Here is a 24,036-nt window from a genome sequence, read left to right as displayed (position 1 = left end):
CACCTCCGGTTCTCTGCCTCTCCCTGTTGTTCTGGGCTCTTTTCGCCTGCAAGGAGAGAAAGAAGAGAACTGTTATATATATATAGCTCCACCTGTGGACTCGTGTGGCACTGCAGCCAATGCTGTTTATAATAAAGGGAACAGGTCACCTGACAAGAGTTCCGGAGTGTTCTGCCATCTTAAGGCTGTGAGTGTGTTTGTGAGTTGGACTGAAGATATAACAATGGCGATGAGGATAGGATAATCGGGGGGGAAAAAAGCTGCAATTTTTGTTGGTGGAGTATTCAGCCAACCGACAGAGAGACTTTGAGAGCTTCACTGTTTTGATTAACAGCTACAAATCCAAGGTAAATTACAAGCATACTTGTTTGAACTGCCAGACTCCAGATGGCCTCTCCTAAGGGAATAAGAGGATGCTTTGGCGAGTTTCAACGCGACCGTGAAAGTTTCAGAGCATATGTGGAGCGGCTAGAAATGTTTTTCACTGCAAACAATATCATCTAAATCCCCAGTGAGGGAAACCATAAACGGGTGGTGTTGGAATGAAAAAGGGTGATTTTCTTAACTGAAGCAGGGCCCGAGGTGTGTGAAATCCTGAAAAATGTGCTCGTGCCTGTCAAGCCAAAGGACACATCACTTGAGAAAATGTTAGAACAGCATTACAGCCCTGAGCCCTTGGAAATTGCTTAAAGTTATCGTTTCGGAATACGAGATCAGTTAACCGAAGAAAATATCAGTGAGTACATTGTAGCATTAAAAAAGCTATCTATTTACTGTCATTTTGTAAACTTTCAGGACCGAGCATTGCGTGACCGCTTCGCTTGTGGGATGAAAAATGATGCGATCAGAAGAAAGTTATTAACAACACCAAACTTGACTTCTTGTCAGATAGCTATATCAATGAACATGGCCGTCCAATAGTCCCAAGAATGTCATACTATTTCCAATCGTCAGTGTAATGTATGTAGCACTCAAATTACTGACTCCACACAGTCTCGTGTTGTAGTAACTGCTATGACCTTAGCCCTTTATTGTGCAACTCCAGAGTGCCTCTCAGGTGTGGTGGGCAGCCTTTTATACTCTGTCGCGCAGGTACTTTCAGGTCTCCCACCACAGCGCCCTCTGTGGCGCACCATTGTACTTATACATTTAATGTACCTGGACAATACATAACATCTCACTCCTCCCCCCCAGTTCCAAAAGCCATTGCCAGTAACCTCGGCCTTGTTCGTCCTGGTTGGTTTGTGAGTGTGAGTCCATGAACATCCACCTCCCTCTTCCCCCCCCCCCCCCCCCCCCCCCCCCATGTAGAGATTATGCTTGCGATCCAGTGCAAGCATGTGGTATTTGCAGTCCTTGCATGGGTGATGAAGTACACGAGTATAACCTCCAACAGAAAGCGGGTATACATAGACAGTACATTTGTATGGTACGTATGATATAAGGTACAGATGTTATGTCAAAAGGTTGCAGGTACACTGAACAGTTATTTAATCCCAGCTCCACTAGGTGAGGTATGTTGGCAGTATACTGCCCCTTTTTGCCCGAGGTGCTGGCTGTGCTGAGACAGGGTATCGCAACTAGTGCGTTGCCTCTGTTCTCAGTAGTCACCTTAGCGGCTCATCTGCAGCCACTGAACCATTGCATGAATCACATAAATTCGGAAATCGCATTGGCCCCTTAGGCATGTTAGTCACTGACCCATTAACCCTTTTACGTGGTATTAACTCTTCGTAAATCATTCATATCCATCATTTTAATCACAGAAACCATTCAGCATCAAAATATCAACTCTTATCCAAAATCACTACATCATACAAATCACATTACACATTTAGACTCGCTCTTCCCTTAAAAAAAGTCTTTTTGTGGGGACCGCCAATGGTGTAAGGTGCTTTTAAGGCTCCCGGGTGCATTTCCCTTTTAAAACGCCATCTTGTGGTTCTCACGAGGCTTCCCTTGGGTGCCGCCATTTTAGTTGTACTGCTTGCTTTTGTTCTTTCCAGCCACGAGGCTCGCCACCATCTTGAGCTCGCTGGCGTGACGTTTTGCTGCAGTTAAGAAGGGTTAGGAGGATAAAGAAGAGAGAAAGAAAAAGAAAAACGGCCAAGAACGAGTCGCGGACCTGACTGATACTGCAGCCGCCGGAACGGCTCCTCCTGCCACCGCCGCTCAAACCAAGGCTCCCAGCAAGAAGAGGAATGAGATGAATGGCTCCCTGAAGCAGATCAAGGGCACGGGCACCTCGGACTCCTTCAAAATCGCTATGACGGATCCCCAGGGGAAGGAAGGTGAAGAAGCCAGCAGTCAAGAAATCTCCAGCGACGAAAGCAGCAACCAAGAACATTTCGATCAGTCATAGTCCTTGTGGCCTCCGTAACTGCCGTAACTGCTGCTGTATCCGCCGCTCTGGCTCTTATGCCCACCTGAGTAGCTGTCGCGTTCTCCTGAGTTATGCCGGCCGCCTCCATAGCCTCCTCTGCCTCCGTGGCCTCCTCTGCCGCTGTTGTCCCAGTAGCTGCTGCCTCTCCTGCGGCCGCCGTAGCCGCCACCACCGCCGGCCGACTTTTTCTCCACACGGCGCCCCACCCCCCCCCCCCCCGATTTGCCGACATTCAACGCCTGCTCTTCCAGGGTCTGCTCATCTGTGTGTGGCTTCTTTCTCCTCCAGCTCGGTCGGTGCTGCTCTTTGGGAACCTGGGGGGACAGCGGTCTGTGGAGGAATGAAGTCTTCCCAGCTCCCATGAACCTTCCCCATCCATCTCCTGCCGAGTAGCGTCGGCCCATCGCCTGCAATGACCCACAAAGGTAAAGCGTGCGTCTCGCCCCCGTGATGAGATACCTGCACATCCGCTCTGCCGAGAACAGGTATCAGTTCCTTGGTGGAGGTACGCAGCTTTGCTATGACCGGGGCCAGCTTGGGTCGTGCAGCTGGGTTGACCCACAGTTTGTCTAAAGTTTCCTGACTCATCAACGACTGTCCCGATCCAGTGTCCACTTCCATACTCACTGGGACTCCGTTAACCTTGACTTCCATAATCGCTGGGGGCGAATCGTCAGTACACATATATAGTCCAAGCACCTCATCTTCTCCTGCCTGCTCCTCGCTGGGATCCTCGACCATCTCCTCAGCCACACGGTGAGTCAGGTTTCTTTTGCACATACACTGAAGGTGGCCTTTCGTGTGGCAGGTATTGCACGTAGACTTCGCAAACCTGCACCGGTGAGTTCCATGGCTTCCTCCGCCGCGCCAGCATGGTGCTGCTCGATTAGCCCCCCTCGGTGGACTCTGAGTTCCAGGACCCCAAGGTCCGTGCTCTCTGCCCTGGGCAGAGCCACGTTCTGCAGTTTTGTCTGTGGTGGGCGCTATCCTGTGGACAGTGCCTGCCGGGTTTGAGACCGTGTGGATCACCTGCTTGGTGCTGCAAGTCAAGGTCATGAATGCCTGGCTAATGTTGATGGCTTGCTGCAGGCTGACTGTAGGTTCAGTGGATAGCAGCTTGTGGAGGAGACCCTCGTGGTCAATCCCCATAACAAAAACATCTCGCAACGCCTCGTTAAGGTGTGTGCCAAACTCACACGGCGCCGCGAATCTCCTGAGTTCCGCAGCATATTTGGTGACATCCTGGCCCTCAGGTCTGCAGTGGTGTAGAATTTGTGCCGGGCCGTGAGGATGCTCTCCTTTGATTTAAGTTGGTCACGAATGAGTGCGATCAGCTCCTCATATGACTTGTCCCTGGCGCTCTCGGGTGCCAGAAAATCCCTGACGAGACAGTAAACCTCATCGCCACAACTGGAAAGCAATATCACATTATGCTTCTCTCTCAGTGCATCCATGTTCCCCGTCAGTTCGTTTGCTGTGAAGTAGTACTCGAGCCTTTCCGTAAAGGCTTCCCAATCATTGCCCACCGTAAAACCCTTTAACGATCCAGAGTAGCCATGGTTGCGTGAAGTTCATCCGTGTTCTTGTCGCCAATGTGATGTATGTAGCACTCAAATCACTGACTCCACACGGGCTTGTGTTGTAGTAACTGCTGTGACCTTAGTCCTTTTTGTGTAACTTCAGAGTGCCTCTCAGGTGTGGTGGGCAGCTTTTTATACTCTGTCTTGCAGGTACTTTCAGGTCTCCCACCACATCGTGCTCTGTGGCGCACCATTGTACTTATACATTTAATGTACCTGGACATAGATAACAGTCAGACAATCGAGATGAATCGCCTGCAGGTTAAAAGTAAAAGGCAGTTGGGCCCCAAAGTCTTAGAAACTGGCAATGGTAACAGAGCATTAAAGTCCTGCTGTCGGTGTCTGGGACAACACATTGCTCAAAGTTGTCCATATGTGAAGGCAGAGTGTTTCATCTGCAGGAAAACTAGGCTTCTTGCGAAGGCATGCTGACTGAAGGGTAAACCAGCTTTCAAAGCTATGAGTAAAAATTCCCAGAGACTACATAGCATGGAAGAAAAACAACAGGACGAGGAGATGTTAGAGCTAAACATCATCAGGAGCACGAGGTTAACTAACAGCGATTCGAAAAGTATCCTAATCCACATAGATGTTGCAGGAACCAAGATACCCAAGGAAATCGACACTGGTGCATCCGTGAGTGTAGTACCGGAGTCGCTATACCTCGACAAATTGCGTAATCTCCCACTGGAGAAATCCAAGATAGAGCTGCGAGGCTACTCGGGAGAGAACATTCCTGTGGTAGGTCACATCACTGTACCGGTGAAATACAAGGATCAATTTCAGAGCTAGCATCTTTTAGTAGTGGCAGGAAGAAATTGGTGGGGATCACTGAGGCTGGATTGGAGTGAGATTTTTCATGTTGAAACGAGATTTGCATCAAAGGATGATGTCATCAAGAATTATCCAAAGGTGTTCTGTGAAACGGGCAGTCTGATCCAAGGCTTCAAGGCGAATGTCAGGGTACAGAAGGATGCTAGATCGGTTTACTACAAGCCACGTTCCGTACCATATGCACTCAAGGAGAAAGTTGAGCAAGAACTCAAAAGACTAAAGACTGAGAACATTATTTCTAAGATACATGTATGTAATTGGGCTACACCCATTGTTGTTGTATCGAAGTCCGATGGTAAGGTAAGATTATGTGGTGATTATAAAGTAACCGTAAACCAGGTTCTAGAGGGTAATGTCCCTAATACATTGCCAAATATAGAAGATTTGTTCACAACACTGACAGGGGTCAGATCTTCTCAAAGTTGGATCTTATGAATGGTTGCTTACAACTTGAACTAGATGAGGACTCCAAGTCATGCTTGACTATAAATACTTATCTAGGCCTATATTAATTTAACAGGCTACCGTTTGGAGTGTCTTCCACCCCTGCCTCATTCCAAGGGATAATGAACGAGATTTTGTAAGACAGTGAAGGGGTAGTATGTTATTTAGATGACATACTAATTTCAGCACCAAATAGGCAAATTCATAACAACATATTGAATGAAGCCCTCAAATGGCTAGAGAAGCACAGAGTATGAGTGTCTGCAAGTTTAACTAATTTACTGGAATTCTTTGAAGATATAACGGGCATGGTGGATAGAGGTGTACCGACGGATGTGGTGTATTTAGATTTCCAAAAGGCATTCAATAAGGTGCCACACAAAAGGTTACTGCAGAAGATAAAGGTATGCAGAGTCAGAGGAAATGTATTAGCATGGATAGAGAATTGGCTAACTAACAGAAAGCAGAGAGTCGGGATAAATGGGTCCTTTTCAGGTTGGCAATTGGTGGTTAGTGGTGTGCCACAGGGTGCTGGAACCACAACTGTTTACAATATAAATAGATGACCTGGAAGAGGGGACAGAGTGTAGTGTAACAAAATTTGCAGATGACACAAAGATTAATGGGAAAGCGGGTTGTGTAGAGGACACTGAGAGGCTGCAAAGAGATTTAGATAGGTAAGCGAATGGGCTAAGGTTTGCAGATTGAATATAATGTCGGAAAATGTGAAGTCATCCACCTTGGGAAAAAAAAAAACAATAAAAGGGAATATTATTTGAATGGGGAGAAATTACAACATGCTGCGGTGCAGAGGGACCTGGGGGTCCTTGTGCATGAAACTCTTGTGCATGAATCCCAAAAAGTTAGTTTGCAGGTGCAGCAGGTAATCAGGAAGGTGAATGGAATGTTGGCCTTCATTGCGAGAGGGATGGAATACAAAAGCAGGGAGGTCCTGCTGCAACTGTACAGGGTATTGGTGAGGCCGCACCTGGAGTACTGTGTGCAGTTTTGGTCACCTTACTTAAGGAAGGATATACAAGCTTTGGAGGGGGTACAGAGACGATTCACTAGGCTGATTCCAGAGACGAGGGGGTTACCTTATGATGATAGATTGAGTAGACTGGGTCTTTACTCATTGGAGTTCAGAAGGATGAGGGGTGATCTTATAGAAACATTTAAAATAATGAAAGGGATAGACAAGATCGAGGCTGAGAGGTTGTTTCCACTGGTCGGGGAGACTAGAACTAGGGGGCACAGCCTCAAAATACGGGGGAGCCAATTTAAAACCGAGTTGAGAAGGAATTTCTTCTCCCAGAGGGTTCTGAATCTGTGGAATTCTCTGCCCAAGGAAGCAGTTGAGGCTAGCTCATTGAATGTATTCAAGTCACAGATAGATAGATTTTTAACCAATAAGGGAATTAAGGGTTACGGGGAGCGGGTAAGTGGAGCTGAGTCCACGGCCAGATCAGCCATGGTCTTGTTGAATGGCGGAGCAGGCTCAAGGGGCTAGATGGCCTTCTCCTGTTCCTAATTCTTATTTTCTTATGTTCTTATGCTTGCAAGTGTTAGTTATTTCAAAACTCAGTGGAGTATTTAGGGTGCTAAGTAGACAAAGATGGTTTACACATCCAACCATGGAAAAATTGGATGCAATTAGAAATGCACCCACTCCCAAGAATGTCACTGAACTTCGATCATTATGGCAAGTTCCTACCAAATTTGGCTACAGTATTACATCCACTGAATTAACTATTAAAAAAACAGCTCCATTGGAAGTGGTCAAAAGAATGCGATACAGCATTCAAGGAGTGTAAAAGCAAATTGGTAGAGAGCACCATGTTAGTTCACTATGACATATCTAAGGAGATCAAGCTAGCATGTGATGCCTCACCGTATGGAGTTGGGGCAGTAATCTCTCATGTATTAAGTAGTGGGGAGGAGCGACCAATTGCTTTTGCTTCATGCACTTTCAGTGCCAGTGAGAGTTATTATGCACAAATCAAAAGGGAAGCTTTGGCATTACTTTTTGGGGTCAAGAAGTTTCACAAATACTTGTATGGTCATAAGTTTACCATCATTACGGACCATAAGCCCTTAACAGAAATCCTCCATCCAAAGTCCCCAGTTCCAACATTAGCTGCAGCCCAAATGCAAAGATAAGCTTTGATTTTGTCAGCATATACTTATGCTATTAAATACAGATGATCAGCTGATCACAATAATGCTGATGTTATGTCAAGATTGTCCTCCCCATCACAAGTTACACCCGATAGGGAAGAAGTGTTCTATTTTTCATACATTGATGAACTGCCAGTCACAGCTGAAGAGATTGGTAAAGCAACCAAACGGGACCCAGTGATGTCAAAGGTGTATGATTATATTGCAAATGGCTGGCCAAACCAGGTAACAGACAAAGATGCACATCCATTCTTCATTCACAGGAATGAATTATCAGTAGATAAAGATTGTATCATGTGGGGTGCACGAGTGGTTATACCAAATAAATTCAGCTCCAAATTATTAGGAGACCTCTATGACCAGCACCTAGGAAAGTTCATGATAGCAACCTGCCAAGCACCCCACTCCACCACCCTGCCCCCCGACCCTACACCCAAACACACTCACAGGTTAAAATTCAGCCCTTAGATTCCACAGCACAGAAACAGGCCAGTCGGCTCCACTAGTCTATGATGGCATTTATGCTCCACACACGCCTCCTCCCATCCCTCTTCATCAAGCCTATCAACATATCCCTCCATTCCTTTCCCATTGTATGCTTATCTAACTTCTTCTTAAATGCATCCATGCTATTTGCCTCAACTATTCCTTATTGTAGCACGTTTTACCTTATCTTTGGATAAAGCATTTTCAACTGAATTCCCTATTGACTATCTTATATTATGATCTCTCTTTTTGGATTCCCCACAAGTGGAGACATGTACTCTACGTCTCCCTTATCATAAGAACATTTGAATTATGAGCAGGAGTCAGCCATTCGGCCCCTCGATCCTGCTCTGCCATTCAATGAGATCATGGCTGATCTTCGACCTCAACTCCACTTTCCTGCACTATCCCCATATCCCTTGATTCCCTTAATATTTAAAAAACCTATCGATCTCTGTCTTGAATATACTCAACGACTGAGCCTCCACAGCTCTCTTGGGTAGAGAATTCCAAAGATTCACCACCGTCTGAGTGAAAAAGTTTCTCTCCATCTCAGTCCTATATGGCCGACCTCGTATCCTGACACTGACCCCTGGTTCTAGACTCCCCAGCCAGGGGAAACCTCCTCCCTGCATCTACCCTGTCAAACCCTGTGAGAATGTTGTATGTTTCAATGAGATCACCTCTCATTCTTCTAAACTCTAGAGAATATAGGCCTAGTCTACTCAATCTCTCCTCATAGGACAATTCCCCCATCCCAGGAATCAGTCTTGTGAACCTTTGTTGCACTCCCTCCATGGCAAGTATATCCTTCCTTCGGTAAGGAGACCCAAACTGTGCACAATACTCCAGGTGTGGTCTCACCAGGGCCCGATATAATTGCAGTAAGACATCAAACCCTATCATAATCTTAAAGACCTCTATCAGGCCACCCCTCAGCCTTCTCATTTCTAGAGAAAAGAGTCCCAGGATGTTAAGCCTTTCCAGATAGGTATATCCTCTCAGTTCTGGTATCAGCCTTGTGAATTTTGTTTTGCACATTCTTCAGTGATTCTATATCCTTCTTATAATATGGAGATCCAAACTGTACACAGTACTTCAAGTGTGGGTTCTATATAACCAGGATTCTACATAAGTTTCACATAATGTCTCTGCTTTTCAATTCTATCCCTCTGGAAATGATCCCCAGTGCGTGCTTTGCCTTTTTTATGGCCTTATTAACCCGTGTCGCTACTTCAAGTGATTTGTGTATCTGTACCTCTAGATCTCAGACCCTTATTTTCCAAGGAGTGCGTGACCTCTTTATTTTTCTTACTGAAATGCACCACCTCACACTTATCTATCTTGAAATTGATTTGCCAATTATACACCCATTCTGTTGTCTTATGTCTTTTTGTATTTTATCGCATTCTTCCTCAGTATCAATTAAACCCCCCAATTTGGTGTCGTCCACAAATTTTGAAATTATACTTCTGATTCCCGAGTCCAAATCATTAATGTAAATTGTGAACAACAGTGGTCCAAGCATTGTTTCCAGAACTTGGATGCCTTAGTAACCAAAACTGGTCACCATGTTCAAGTTATAATTTGACTCAGAATGTTTTAACAACAATTGCTGACAGTTTGTACGATTTTAGCTACATAGTTCAACATTCATTTTTTGTTGATTATTCCTTCTTTCCCTATGATCGGAGTTGTTAAGCTCCAAGTCAGTCAATACCTTTAGAATTCTCTCAACTTCACCTATAGCTATTTCAACATTCAATCAAAGAAACATAGAAACATAGAAATTTACAGCGCAGAAGGAGGCCATTTCGGCCCATCGTGTCCGCACTGGCCGACAAAGAGCCGCACGGCCCTCGGTCAGCAGCCCTGAAGGTTACATATAAACCTATGAACAATGAGCAATGGCGGAAAGGTAAAGAGCACCCAGCCCAACCAGTCCGCCCCACACAACTGCGACACCCCTTATACTGAAACATTCTACACTCCACCCCAACCAGAGCCATGTGATCTCCTGGCAGAGGCAAAAACCAGATAAAATCCCAGGCCAATTTGGAGGAAAAAAATCTGGGAAAATTCCTCTCTCACCCATCCAGCCGATCGAAACTAGTCCAGGAGATCACCCTGGCCGTATTCGATTCCCTGTAGTACTTACCGTCGTAACATGGAGTACTTTTGTCACCCGTTTTTCCTTCTCTGTATAATACCTATCTTACACATATCTACATCAAGTCTGAGTAGCTAATCTCTGTTTTCTGTTTTTTTTAAATATACGTGGATGTAATCTATCCAGATCTGACATTTGAGCATTTCTAAGTTTGGTTAGTTTATCAATTAACGAGCCCCTTTCTGCCAAAAATGTCTTTATATCTTTTTTGATCTCTTCTTCTAATATAATTTCCACATTTTTAGTCTCCCTAGTAAATACTGTGCAAATAAATTATTCAATATTTCTGCCATTTCACTGTCATTATCTGTGAGTTTTACTTGTACATCTCTTAGTGGTCCTATTTTTATTTTTATTATTTATGTGTCTGTCGGATACTTTACCATTTAAAAAAATATTCCTTGATAATTTAATTTCGTAGTTCCTCGTTGCTTTCCGAATGGACTTTTTGACTTTGTTCTGAAATTCTTCATATTCCCTTTTGTCATTAATAAATCTGATAAGGGATTCAGAAGCAATCTCTTTACCCAGAGAGTGGTTAGAATGTGGAACATGCTAACACAAGGAATAGTTGAGGCAACTAGAATAGATGCATTTAAGGGGAGGCTCGATAAACACACGAGGAGAAAGAAATCGAGGGATATAGTGATGGGGTGAGCTGAAGAGAGATGGGAGGAGGCTCGTGTGAACCATGGCCTGTTTCCGTCCTGTAAATACCATGTAATACTTTGTAATCTTCTCCTTTTTTGTATATGATCTTAGTACATGTCATTTCTTTCGTTTCAATGTTGACCTTATTTCTTTATTCATCCATGTTGTTTCATTACTGGCTAGTTCTTGTTCTTTCATGGAATATATTTTGTCTGAACTATATTGATCATTTCTTTAAAATAGTTCCCACTGTTGTTCTATCACTTTGTTATTTTTTTCCAGTTTACCTTCCTTAGTTCCATTTTCATACCCGAAAAATTAACTTTTTTCCAATCTATTACTTTGGTCCTTGTCTTTGCAATCATTATTTTAAACCTTATTATATTGTAATTGCTATTGCTTAGATGTTCTTCTATGCTTACCTCTCTTATATGCTCTGGTTCATTTCCCGTGACTAGATCAAGCATTGACCGCACTCTTGTTGGGCTTCTTAAGTATTGGGTAAGAAAGGAATCCTGTATTAGCTGTAAGATCTCCTTTCCATCTCCCGTGTATCTACCTCCTCTTGCCAGTTTATTTGGAGGTAATTGACATCTCCCCTGATTGTTATTCTATGTCTTTTGTTAATTTCCTAGATTTGCTTACATATTTCGTCCTCCATTTCCCTTCCGCTATTAGGTTGCTTGTAGAATACAAATATTAATGTGATTGATCCCTTCTTATCTTTTATCTCCTTCCGTCTGAATTCTGTTTCAATCATACTGTTAGTTAACTTGCTTTAATATGCTGCCATTGTGTTATCTCTTGAAAAGAGATGGTTGAAAGAGGATATGATAGAAGGTGTTTAAAATAAAGAAAGGCTTGCACAAACTGGATTCAATTAATTTTTTTCTGCCATTTACAGCATAAGGGTCATATTTGCATTAAAAAGGAAATAAAGAGGAAGTTTTTCCACCAAAAGGCTGGCAAGTATGTGGAACAGATTATCGGCACAGGTGGTGGAACAGGAAACCGTAATGAGCTTCATGAAGGAACCAGACAGATTCTTGACAACAAATGGGATTCTGGGTTATTAGGATGCAGCATGGGAATTTTGTGGATAAATGGACCAAAGGTCTTCGCCTATCTGAGACTGTTACTATTCCTCAGTTCAGAATATTTACGTATCATTTTCTGCAATGCATTATTAATATTGCTTGTAATGCGATCCACAAAAACTCAACCTGCTTTTATCCAGGCAGTAGTTTTTTTCAAAAATGCTTCATTTGAAGAGAGGAAGAATCTGTTCAGAAATGTGCTGGAATTGTCCAAATTAAAATGCTATGTCATATTATTATGTTAATTATTAACCTCACCGACTAAGAGGCGAGTAGGCGGGGGGGGTGTGGTTATTGCCCTCCGCAATGTTTTGGAGGGGGGGTAAGAACTGGAAAATTGGGCTCTTTAAACCAAAAATTGTCTCCTAGCACTTTTGGGCACTGTTGGAGGCGGTAAAGGAGCAATTTCAGTCCGGTCTCTGAGCTGCTTCCATAAAGCTTCCAAAGTGAATGCACCTGGATATGCCCCTTTAAAGCTGACTCACCATTTTAATAAATTACATAATTTCTTCCTCTCAGTAATTATTGTCTTACAAGAAATTTCTAAACAGAAGTAGGTGCATAAATAGTGTTGTGTATGGAGAAAGAGTCAGACTGAACACTGTGAGCTCAAAGTAAAGTGTGACCTTATTGCAGGTCTCCAGAGTGCCTCTCCAGCCTGTGAAGCCTCCTTAAATACCTGTGCTCCCAAAGGATTATGGGATCCCTTGGGACTTCAGGGGATGAGCCCTCTGGTGGCTGTACAGAGTAAATACAAGTTTACATATATGAGAATTAGGATATCAAAGATTGTGGCTAGTAGTTTTTTAACCGTTTATAGATTTGTATAAAACATAGATATTTGATTAATGTATGCATTCTTATATCATCATCATCATAGGCAGTCCCTCGAAATCAACGAAGACTTGCTTCCACTCTAAAAGTGAGTTTTCAGGTGACTGTACAGTCCAATACAGGAATTACAGTCTCTGTCACAGGTGGGACAGGTTGAAGGAAAGGATGGGTGGGGAGTCTGGTTTGCCGCACGCTCCTTCCGCTGCCTGCGCTTGTTTTCTGCATGCTCTCAGCGACGAGAATCGAGGTGCTCAGTGCCCTCCCGGATGCTGTTCCTCCACTTAGTGCGGTCTTTGGCCAGGGACTCCCAGGTGTCGGTGGGGATGTTGCACTTTATCAGGGAGGCTTTGAGGGTGTCCTTGAAATGTTTTCTCTGCCCACCTGGGGTTCGCCTGCCGTGTAGGAGTTCCAAGTAAAGCGCTTGCTTTGCGAGTCTCGTGTCGGGCATGCGGACAATGTGGCCCGCCCAACGGAGCTGATCGAGTGTGGTCAGTGCTTCGATACTGTGGATGTTGGCCTGATCAAGGACACTGACGTTGGTGTGTCTGTCCTCCCAGGGGATTCTTACACACCTCAGGCAGTGGAATATGATTTCACATTAAACAAAGTGTCAAAGAAACACAACTATTTCTTACTCAGAAATAAGAGGTTTAGCTTTCTACCTGATGTATTTTAAACATAGAAAGTAAATGTCATGGGACAAAAGGCCTTGAAAAATGTGCCTTTTAACAGGCATAGTGTGACACCATACCATTGCCAGGATATTCAGAATAATGATACTGCTCAAAAGATGTTCTTAATAGAAACAGTCAATCACTTGTTGAAAGAAAATGGAAACACATGATGATGTGATATGAAGCACCTGCTCGTAGAACAAAATGTCCAACAATCTCGCAGATGCCAATCTTGACTCTTCTGATGACCTTCTCTGTTTAGCACCAGCTATACACAGGAGAGCAGTCAGAAGCTCTCTGAGTGAGATTGCTGTAAAATACAGGCGTCCAGAGCGTGAAGGGTCACTTTGTTAATCGAGTGTGGTCAGTGCTTCGATGCTGGGGATGTTGGCCTGATCGAGAACGCTGATGTCGGTGCGTCTGTCCTCCCAGGGGATTTGCAGGGTCTTGCAGAGGCATCATTGCTGAGATTTCTCCAGCGACTTGGGTGTCTGCTGTACATGGTCCATGTCTCTGAGCCATACAGGAGGGCAGGTATCACCACAGCCCTGTAGACCATGAGCTTGGTGCCAGATGTGAGGGCCTGATCTTCGAACACTCTCTTCCTCAGGCCGAGAGCATGCAGAAAACAAGCGCAGACAGCGGAAGGACCATATGGCAAACCAGACTCCCCATCCACCCTTTCCTTCAACCACTGTCTGTCACGACGTGTGCCCAGCTGGGCACTGACCCCAGGGAGGCCCCTCTCAGCCCGTGGCCCTGGCCCACCAGGCCATTGTCACGTATTCATGTAGACTACGCGGGCCCGTTCATGGGAAAAATGTTTCTCATTGTGGTAGATGCGTACTCGAAATGGATCGAGTGAATCATTTTGAATTCGTGCACGACATCCACCACCGTGGAGAGTCTGCGTGCGGTCTTTGCAACCCACGGCTTGCCGGACATCCTTGTTAGCGATAATGGCCCATGTTTCACGAGCTACGAATTCCGGGAGTTCATGTCGGGCAATGGCATCAACCATGTCAGGACAGCACCGTTCAAGCCGGCCTCCAATGGTCAGGCGGAACGTGCGGTCCAAATCATTAAGCAAGGTATGCTCAGGATTCAAGGACCCTCCCTTCAATGCCGCCTATCGCGCCTCCTGCTGGCCTATAGGTCCCGACCGCACTCGCTCACAGGGATCCCGCCCGCTGAGCTACTCATGAAACGGACACTCAAAACTCGGTTGTCCCTCATTCACCCAGTCCTGACCGACATAGTTGAGGGCATGCGCCAGTCCCAAAACAAGTACCATGACCGAAATTCAAGGGGGAGATGTATAGAAATAAATGACCCCGTATTTGTCCTCAATCACGCCGTGGGGCCCAAATGGCTTGAGGGTACTGTAATAGACAAAGAGGGGAACAGGGTCATCGTGGTTAAACTGAACAATGGGCAGATATGCCGTAAGCATCTGGACCAAGTAAAAAAAAAAAAAGGTTCAGCATGGACACTGAGGAACCCGAGGAAGATCATGAGATGGTGCTCACACCATCGCCAGTGAACGAGCAACAAGAACATTCAGCAGCATGCACAGTCCCTGAGGCCAGGCCGGAATCACCACAGGTTACAGACACTCACGCCAAGGCTCAACAACCAGAGCCCCAACCACGCAGGAGCGTAGACCAACTGAAAGACTTAACCTATGATCCCAATAAGACTTTGGGGGGGAGGTGATGTCATGTATGTAACATCTATGTAACACCACTGCAATACTGTATATGCTTAAGCAATGCACACCTTGATCACAGGGGGTGAACTTGTGGGAGACACTCCTTACCTGGTCATCCAGGTATATAAAGGGAGGTCCCATGCAGGGTCATCACTTCTTGGTCCTGTGAATAAAGGTTCAGGTCACAGAGTGATCTTGTCCATAGAATGTGCCTCGTGTGGGTTTTATGCCATTGAGTAAGGACATTACAGACTCTAATTCCCGTATTGGACTGTTCAGTCACCTGAGAACTCACTTTTGGAGTGGAAGCAAGTCTTCCTCAATTTTGAGGGAGTGCCTGTGATGATGATGATGCTGATGACTTTGATGGTCAGGCACTGGAAGCGCTTATCCAGAAAGTAAGGAAGAAGCGGCAGTGCTGTATGGAACTGGAGGGCCCTGGTGCAACGGGCTTGAGAACAAATAGCAGACAGGTGAATAGTCACCAGAATTCTTTGCACCTGGAGAGATATGAGGAAGAAAGCTGCCTGAACTCAAGGAAGCAGCTTTGGTAAGGCTGAAGTGTGGTTTGGAATGCCGAGTACCTGTCACAATCAGGCATGCAAAAATATACCTGAAAATAATCTTGTATTGAACAATCATAACCATTAATAGGCTAACCTATTCAGTACTGCGATGACACGAATTGTACTCTGAAATCTTTTTCATGGCCAGAATTCCTTGTTAGAAATAGAATGATTAAATATATGAATCAAACTGTGGGCCCCAAAAGTTTTCAAGAGCATTCACAGATGAACTTAGCTACATGGTACATACTTAATTAGTACCCTACAGGATGATCGATTTGATGGGTAGTTGAACATTACTTTGCTAATTGCAAAATCTCAAAAATGCTTGCATGTGCAGATGAAACTTAATGGAATGGTTCAGACCAGAAATGGAGGATCAGGTTCACGAATATTCTTTAGGGAAGGAAATCTGCCGTCCTTACCCGGTCTGGGCCTATATGTGACTCCAGACCCACAGCAATGTGGTTGTCTCTTAACTGGCCCCTGGAATAGTCTAGCAAGCCACTCGGTTGTAAAAACCGCTGCAGAGAACAATAATAAAAATAAAACCGGACGGACTATCCGGCATCGAGCTCGACACTGACGTCAGACATGGTAATGGCACACCCAGCCCAGCCCACCCTGTAAAGTCCTCTCACCATTCAAAATAAATAACTCACGCCACCACAACATAAATCGCAAAAAACCCCATGTGCTGACCTGAGGTGGACATTACTTCCCTCACTGTGGCCGTCACAGCTCGGACAGCCCGCTTTCACATGCGTTCCCAGCAGGGGGCGCTCTATGGAGCGCTATGGGTCGGGCAGCAGCCAAAAATCGAGCCGGTGTTGCAACCAGGGGCATTGCACACCGGCTCGCCTCTCCCGGGCGGTAACGCTCCGTGCCCCGTCGATCGCGGCACCGAATATCCCGGCGGGGCACTGGAAGCTGGCCGCCCACCCGGAAGTGCTCGCCGCCGCCATTGCTACCCCTTTGGAGCGCTAACAGGGGCGACAGGAGCATGAAAATCCAGCCCTTGATTCCTTCTGAAGAGGCCACCCTGGGCATAACGGTACATAAGGGCATCAAGGAACTGTGGGAAGGAGAACGTTTCCTTAGGCTCAGGGCTGTGACAATCATGTTCTTGTCAGGTACTGTTCCTCTGCTCAGCATCTATGCAACCTGACAAACATCAGATACGATACAATGTGCTGCATGGACTGCCTGAAGGGGCTTCTTCCATGCAGTTTTTAGATACTTCTCTTTTGTTGGCTTGAAAGAAAGAAGTGAGCAAGCTACAGTAATGGTGAACTCGAGGAACAAGCACTGGCTGATGAGGGACAGGTAGCGGAGGCAGCTGTAGCAGAAACACCACTGCCTGGAGGGAAAAACTGTTTCCTGCCTCTGCCCCAACACTACAGTGATTCCCTCAAGTGGCATTATTCCCAGAGCTGGCACTGATTCCAGAGCTGGGATCAATTCAAAAACTGGCATTACAACTGTCACCCATAGGGTGACTGACATCAGCAGCCAGTGAAATGTCATCATGTGCAGAATGGTAACGTTATCCATTCTTATCATAACACTTCTAATTCATCTCTTTACTCTTTCGACAAGTCCACCCCCCCCACCCCCCCTCACACTGTTCAGCCAGAGGAGGAAGATGATTCCTCAGAGGAGCCTCCAACCCCTGAGGGTGCACCGTCACCAGAACCAAGCGCACCCAGCACCAGCGTAGAGACACACACCTCGGTGGGTCCCACGCGAGATAGAGTGTTGTCACCTGCTGTCTCACAACTCACAGGTGAGCAAGAGCAGGTGATGGAGGCAGGGACAGCAGTGGAGGCTCCTCACTGGAGGGCGCAGGATGCTCCCAGCTCTGCTCAGCTGCAGGGAGACGCTGAGCCTTGGGAGGCCATCCAGAAAGAGGGCGATCCTGGAGGGGCAGCAAGAAGTGCAGGTGGCTCTGACAGCTTTTGCGGCCAAGATATGTGCCATTGTGCAGAGAATGGAGGAGTCCATCTCCAACATGAGCAGCGCCACCTCGCAGGCGATGGCGACGATGTGCTGCTCCATGGACGGCCACCTGCAGGGAGCAGCAAGTGTGGCAGTCCAACGAGAACATGCTTGCTGTGGACAACAGATTGTAAACGCACATAGACCTCCTCTCGGGGAGGGACATGAACGTAGACTTGGGCGTTCATCGCCTCGCTGATGTGGCGCAAGCTGCTCTCCGGCTCCCTGCTAGCGGGGAAGTGCGGGTGGCCCATGAGAGGGATGAAGGTGAGAGGAGACAGTGGAGTGGGGGCTCCTCTCAAAGCACTCCCACTTCTCCCTCATTACCTCCCCCCCACCTCAGTCAGGGCCCCATATGATGGCTCGTCGGATCACAATGGCCGGGTCTGCCCCTGCACATTCGCAGGAGCAGCAGACATTGGCGGGATCCTCACAGGCTTCAAAACCCAGAGGATGTCAGCCAAAAGTGTCCAAGCAGGGTAGTGAGCAGCTGGCCTCTACATCTGCTGAAGTCACAGGGGTTGCACCTCATAGAAGCAACCGCAAAAGAAAAAAGACACAATTGTAGATGCACAAGAGTATACATATAGGTGTATGAAAAAAGTTCATGTTAAATTTCAGTTACATTTATTCACACATAAATTTATTTCTTTGCAAAATTTTCCAGTCTTCTCCATTTTTGCCTGTTACCTGGGAGATGGCTTTGTCACTTGGAGTGAACGGTGAGACATGAATTATCCTCAAGCAATGAGGTCGAGGTGATAGGATTGCTTAGTCATTGTCGGACAGTTTGTGTTTTTTGGGGCAAGGTAATTGGTGCAGCATCTGGAGCCTATTCAGGGCCGGATTAACTCATAGGCTAATCAGGCCTTAGGCCCACATATTTTTTCGGCCCTCGACTATAGGCCCTAAATTTGATATCATTAACCATAATTCTTTGTCACAAGGTTGGTTAAGATCATATAATTGCATAATTATATCTTCAGAGGTGCAAAATATTGCATCTGTATGGCTCAAAGTGTGTATAACAATCTGTGACAATCTTGAAACATGTATAAATATCAAAAAATAATTCACCCGGAGACTTATGTCTGCTGTTCATTGGAGCGGCAAGCGGTGGCTTTGGGCAGCCTGGCAGCATACCACTGCAAGGTACAGCACAAGTCGGTCCAGGAGGGCGATGACTTGGAGGAGGGCAACTGGATTGGATGCCACCAAAGTCCAGGTCGCTGATTACAGCGGGGGCAGGTACAGCAGGAGCGGCGAGGTCAGGGCAAAGGAGCGGCAAGGGATCATAGAGCGATGTGATCGGGGCCCAGGAGAGGCGAGCGTTCAGAGCTCAGAAGAGGCGAGGGCCCAGGGACAGCACGGGCCAGCCCATACTGTGATATGTGTCCATACCTCAGGAGCCGATTATCAGCAAGGGCAGACATTGACGATGAGGTTCAACACCGCCTCCAGTGCACCAGCGCAGCCTTCGGCCGCCTGAGGAAGAGAATGTTCGAAGATCAGGCTCTCAAGTCTGGCACCAAGCTTATGATCTACAGGGCTGCAGTGATACCCACCCTCCTGTATGGTTCGGAGACGTGGACGATATACAGCAGACACCTAAAATCGTTGGAGAAATACTACCAATGATGTCTCCGCAAGATCCTGCAAATCCCCTGGGAGGACAGACACATCAATGTTAGTGTCCTCGATCAGGCCAACATCTCCAGCATTGAAGCACTGACCACACTCGACCAGCTCCGTTGGGCGGGCCACATTGTCCGCATGCTCGACACAAGACACCCAAAGCAAGCGCTCTACTCGAAACCCCTACACGGCAAGCGAGCCCCAGGTGGGCAGAGGAAACGTTTCGAGGACACCCTCACCTGACAAAGTGCAACATCCCCACCGACACCTGGGAGTCCCTGGCCAAAGACCGCCCTAAGTGGAGGAAGAGCATCCGGGAGGGCGCTGAGCACCTCGAGTCTCGTCGCCGAAAGCATGCAGAAATCAAGCGCAGGCAGCGGAAGGAGCGTGCGGCAAACCAGACTCGCCACCCACATTTAACTTCAACCACTATCTGTCCCACTTGCGACATATAGATTGGGCTAACCAAACTGGTAGCAATGCGGTGGAGGAGGATTTTCTGGAGTGTATTAGGGATGGTTTTCGAGACCAATATGTCGAGGAACCAACTAGAGAGCTGGCCATCCTAGAGTGGGTGATGTATAATGAGAAGGGACTAATTAGCAATCTTGTTGTGTAAGGAACCTTGGGGAAGAGTGACCATAATATGATAGAATTCTTTAAGATGGAGAGTGACACAGTTAATTCGGAAACTAGGGTCCTGAACTTAGGAAAGGTAACTTCGACGGTATGAGGCGTGAATTGACTAGAATAGACTGGCAAATGATACTTAAAGGGTTGACGGTGGATAAGCATTGGCAAACATTTAAAGATCACATGGATGAACTTTAGCAATTGTACTTCCCTGTCTGGAGTAAAATTAAAATGGGGAAGGTGGCTCAACCGTGGCTAACAAGGGAAATTAACGATAGTGTTAAAGCCAATGAAGAGGCATATAATTTGGCTAAAAAAAGCAACAAACCTGAGGACTGGGAGAAATTTAGAATTCAACAGAGGAAGACCAAGGGTTTAATTAAGAGGGGGAAAATAGAGTACGAGAGGAAGCTTGCAGGGCAGATAAAAACTGACTGCAAAAGCTTCTATAAATATGTGAAGAGAAAAAGATTAGTGTAGACAAACGTAGGTCCCTTGCAGTCAGATTCAGGTGAATTTATAATGGGGAATAAACAAATGGCAGACCAATTGAACAAATACTTTGGTTCTGTCTTCACAAAGGAAGACACAAATAACCTTCCGATTGTACTAGGGGACAATAGGTCTAGAGAGAAGGAGGAACTGAAGGATATCCTTATTAGGTGGGAAATTGTGTTAGGGAAATTGATGGGATTGAAGGCCGATAAGTCCCCGGGGCCTGATGGTCTGCGTCCCAGAGTACTTAAGGAAGTGGCCCTAGAAATAGTGGATGCATTGGTGATCATTTACCAACAGTCTATCGAATCTGGATCAGTTTCTATGGACTGGAGGGTAGCTAATGTTATACCACTTTTAAAAAAGGAGGGAGAGAGAAAATGGGTAATTATAGACCGGTTAGCCTGACATCGGTAGTGGGGAAAATGTTGGAATCAATCATTAAGGATGGAAATAGCAGCGGGTTTGGAAAGCAGTGAAATGATCAGACCAAGTCAGTATGGATTTATGAAAGGGAAATCATGCTTGACGAATCTTCTGGAATTTTTTGAAGATGTAACTAGTAGAGTGGACTAGGGAGAACCAGTGGATGTGGTGTCTTTGGACATTCAAAAGGCTTTTGACAAGGTCCCGCACAAGAGATCGGTGTGCAAAATCAAAGCACATGGTATTGGGGGTAATGTATTGACGTGGATAGAGAACTGGTTGGCAGACAGGAAGCAGAGAGTCGGGATAAACGGGTCCTTTTCAGAATGGCAGGCAGTGACTAGTGGGGTGCTGAAGGGCTCTGTGCTGGGACCCAGCTCTTTACAATATACATTAATGATTTAGATGAAGGAATTGAGTGCAATATCTCCAAGTTTGCAGATGACACTAAACTGGGTGGTGGTGTGAGCTGTGAGGGGGACGCTAAGAGGCTGCAGGGTGACTTGGACAAGTTAGGTGAATGGGAAAATGCATATCAGATGCAGTATAATGTGGATAAATGTGAGGTTATCCATTTTGGGGGCAAAAACACGAAGGCAGAATATTATCTGGATGGCGGAAGATTAGGAAAAGGGGAGCTGCAATGAAAACTGGGTGTCATGGTTCATCAGTCACTTAAAGTGGGCATGCAGGTACAGTAGGCGGTGAAGAAGGTAAATGTATGTTGGCCTTCATAGCTAGAGGATTTGAGTATAAGAGCAGGGAGGTCTTGCTGCAGTTGTATAGGGCCTTAGTGAGGCCTCACCTGGAATATTGTGGAAAGTTTTGGTCTCCGAATCTGAGGAAGGACGTTCTTGCTATTGAGGGAATGCAGCGAAGGTTCACCAGACTGATTCCAGGGATGGCTAGACTGGCATATGGGGAGAGACTGGATCAACTGAGCCTTTATACATTGGAGTTTAGAAGGATGAGAGGGGATCTCATAGAAACGTATAAGATTCTGATGGGACTGGACAGGTTAGATGCAGGAAGAATGTTCCCGATGTTGTGGAAGTCCAGAACCAGGGGACATAGTCTTCGGATAAGGGGTAGGCCATTTAGGGCTGAGATGAGGAGAAACTTCTTCACTCAGAGAGTTGTTAACCTGTGAAATTGCGGACTGCAGAGAGTTGTTGATGCCAGTTCATTGGTTATATTCAAGAGGGAGTTAGGTATGGCCATTATAGCTGAAGGGATCAAGGGGTATGGAGAGAAAGCAAGAAAGGGGTACTGAGGGAATGATCAGCCATGATCTTATTAAATGGCGGTGCAGGCTCGAAGGGCCGAATGGCCTACTCCTCCATCTATTTTCTATTTTCTATGTTTCTATGTTTCTATGACAGAGACTGTAATTCCCATATTGGACTGTACAGTCATCCTGAGGGAAACTTTTAGAGTGGAAACAAGTCTTCCTCGATTTCGCAGTACTGCCTATGATGAGGTCCGTGCAGCAGAGCTGGTCGCCAGTTATCTTGGTTAACCCTTGCCATTGGACCAAGGCCTCGCTCTGTCGAGCCCGTGTGGTGGCTGGTGTGCAACGGTCACCCGATGTTAAAAAAATCCACGCACAGGCATCTTCCACCCTTCAACATGTAGTTCAGGACCTAGAATATTAGGTCCTTCATTGAAACACCCGTGAACTCATCCCTTTTCGGTGTGGAAGCAAGTCATCCTCGACACAAGGGACTGCCGAAGAAGAAGAAATTAATAAATAATATCAGGTTTGATCATTGTGAATGCTTATGGAAGGTGAAGAATTTTCATTTTTCTTTGAAAGTGGAAATGTAACTGTCAGAGTCAAATGTCAAAAGTATTTAGTAGAGCATGTTTGTCTTCATAGATACCCCTAGATATCCCTCAGATACCCCGAGATATCCCCCATAGATACCCCTAGATATCCCCCATAGATACCCCGAGATATCCCCCATAGATACCCCTAGATATCCCCCATAGATACCCCGAGATATCCCCGATAGATACCTCGAGATATCACTCACAGATACCCCTAGCTATCACTCATTGATACCCCTAGATATCCCCCATAGATACCCCTAGATATCCCCGATAGATACCCCGAGATATCCCCGATAGATACCTCGAGATATCACTCACAGATACCCCTAGCTATCACTCATTGATACCCCTAGATATCCCCCATAGATACCCCTAGATATCCCCCATAGATACACCTAGATATCACTCACAGATACCCCTAGCTATCACTCATTGATACCCCTAGATATCCCCCATAGATATCCCTAGATATCCCTCATAAATATCACTCAATATCCCCCATAGATACCCCTAGATATCCCTCATATATACCCCGAGATATCCCTCATAAATACCCCTCAATATCCATAGATACCCCGAGATATCCCCCATAAATACCCCGAGATATCCCCCATAGATAACCCGACATATCCCCCAAAGATACTCTGAGAAATCCCCCATAGATACCCCTAGATATCCCCCATAGATACCCCTAGATATCCTACATAGATACACCTCGCTATCCCCCATAGATACACCTAGATATCCCCCATAGATACCCCATAGATACCCCTCGATATCCTACTCAAAACTACTAGGGGTAAAACAGGAATATTGCAAATTAAGTCTGAAATGCTATATTGGAATGATGCATTTGTTTTTGGGGGGAGGGCAGCCCCGATAAGCCCTTGTGACCCTGCGCTGCTCTCTTTTTCCTATATTCTTATGTTATTCTGACCTGTATTCTCAAGTCAAGTGGTTTTTGAGTCCAGATAGTCATTTCTTTGGGAAAAACTGATTGACTAAAACACTTTCTAGCCTGGCTTTCTAAATGTTAAATGTTGCAGTTCATATAACAATGCCAGGATTAGGGTTTACCTTCCCCTCGTTTTATCAACTGATCAGTAGTTGGCATCGTAACGTCATCAGAATGAGAACACATTATTTGCTATCAGGTTATTTATATATGTGGGAAAAGAGCCAAAGGTGGGCAGCGGAAATGTTATAAGGACACCCTCAAAGCCTCCCTGGTAAAGTGCGACATCACCACTGACACCTGGGAGACCCTGGCCGCAGACTGCCCGAGGTGGAGAAAGTCCATCCGGGGGGGTATTGAGCTCTTCGAGTCTCAATGCAAATAGCATGAAAAGGCCAAGCGCAGGCAGCGGAAGGAGCGTGCCGCAAACCAGCCCCACTGACCCCTTCCCTC

Source organism: Pristiophorus japonicus, chromosome 10 (genome assembly GCF_044704955.1).
Source record: "Pristiophorus japonicus isolate sPriJap1 chromosome 10, sPriJap1.hap1, whole genome shotgun sequence".
In the NCBI taxonomy this organism is placed as follows: Eukaryota; Metazoa; Chordata; class Chondrichthyes; family Pristiophoridae; genus Pristiophorus; species Pristiophorus japonicus.
The sequence above is the reverse complement of the archived record's forward strand: the minus strand, read 5'-3'. Positions refer to the sequence as shown.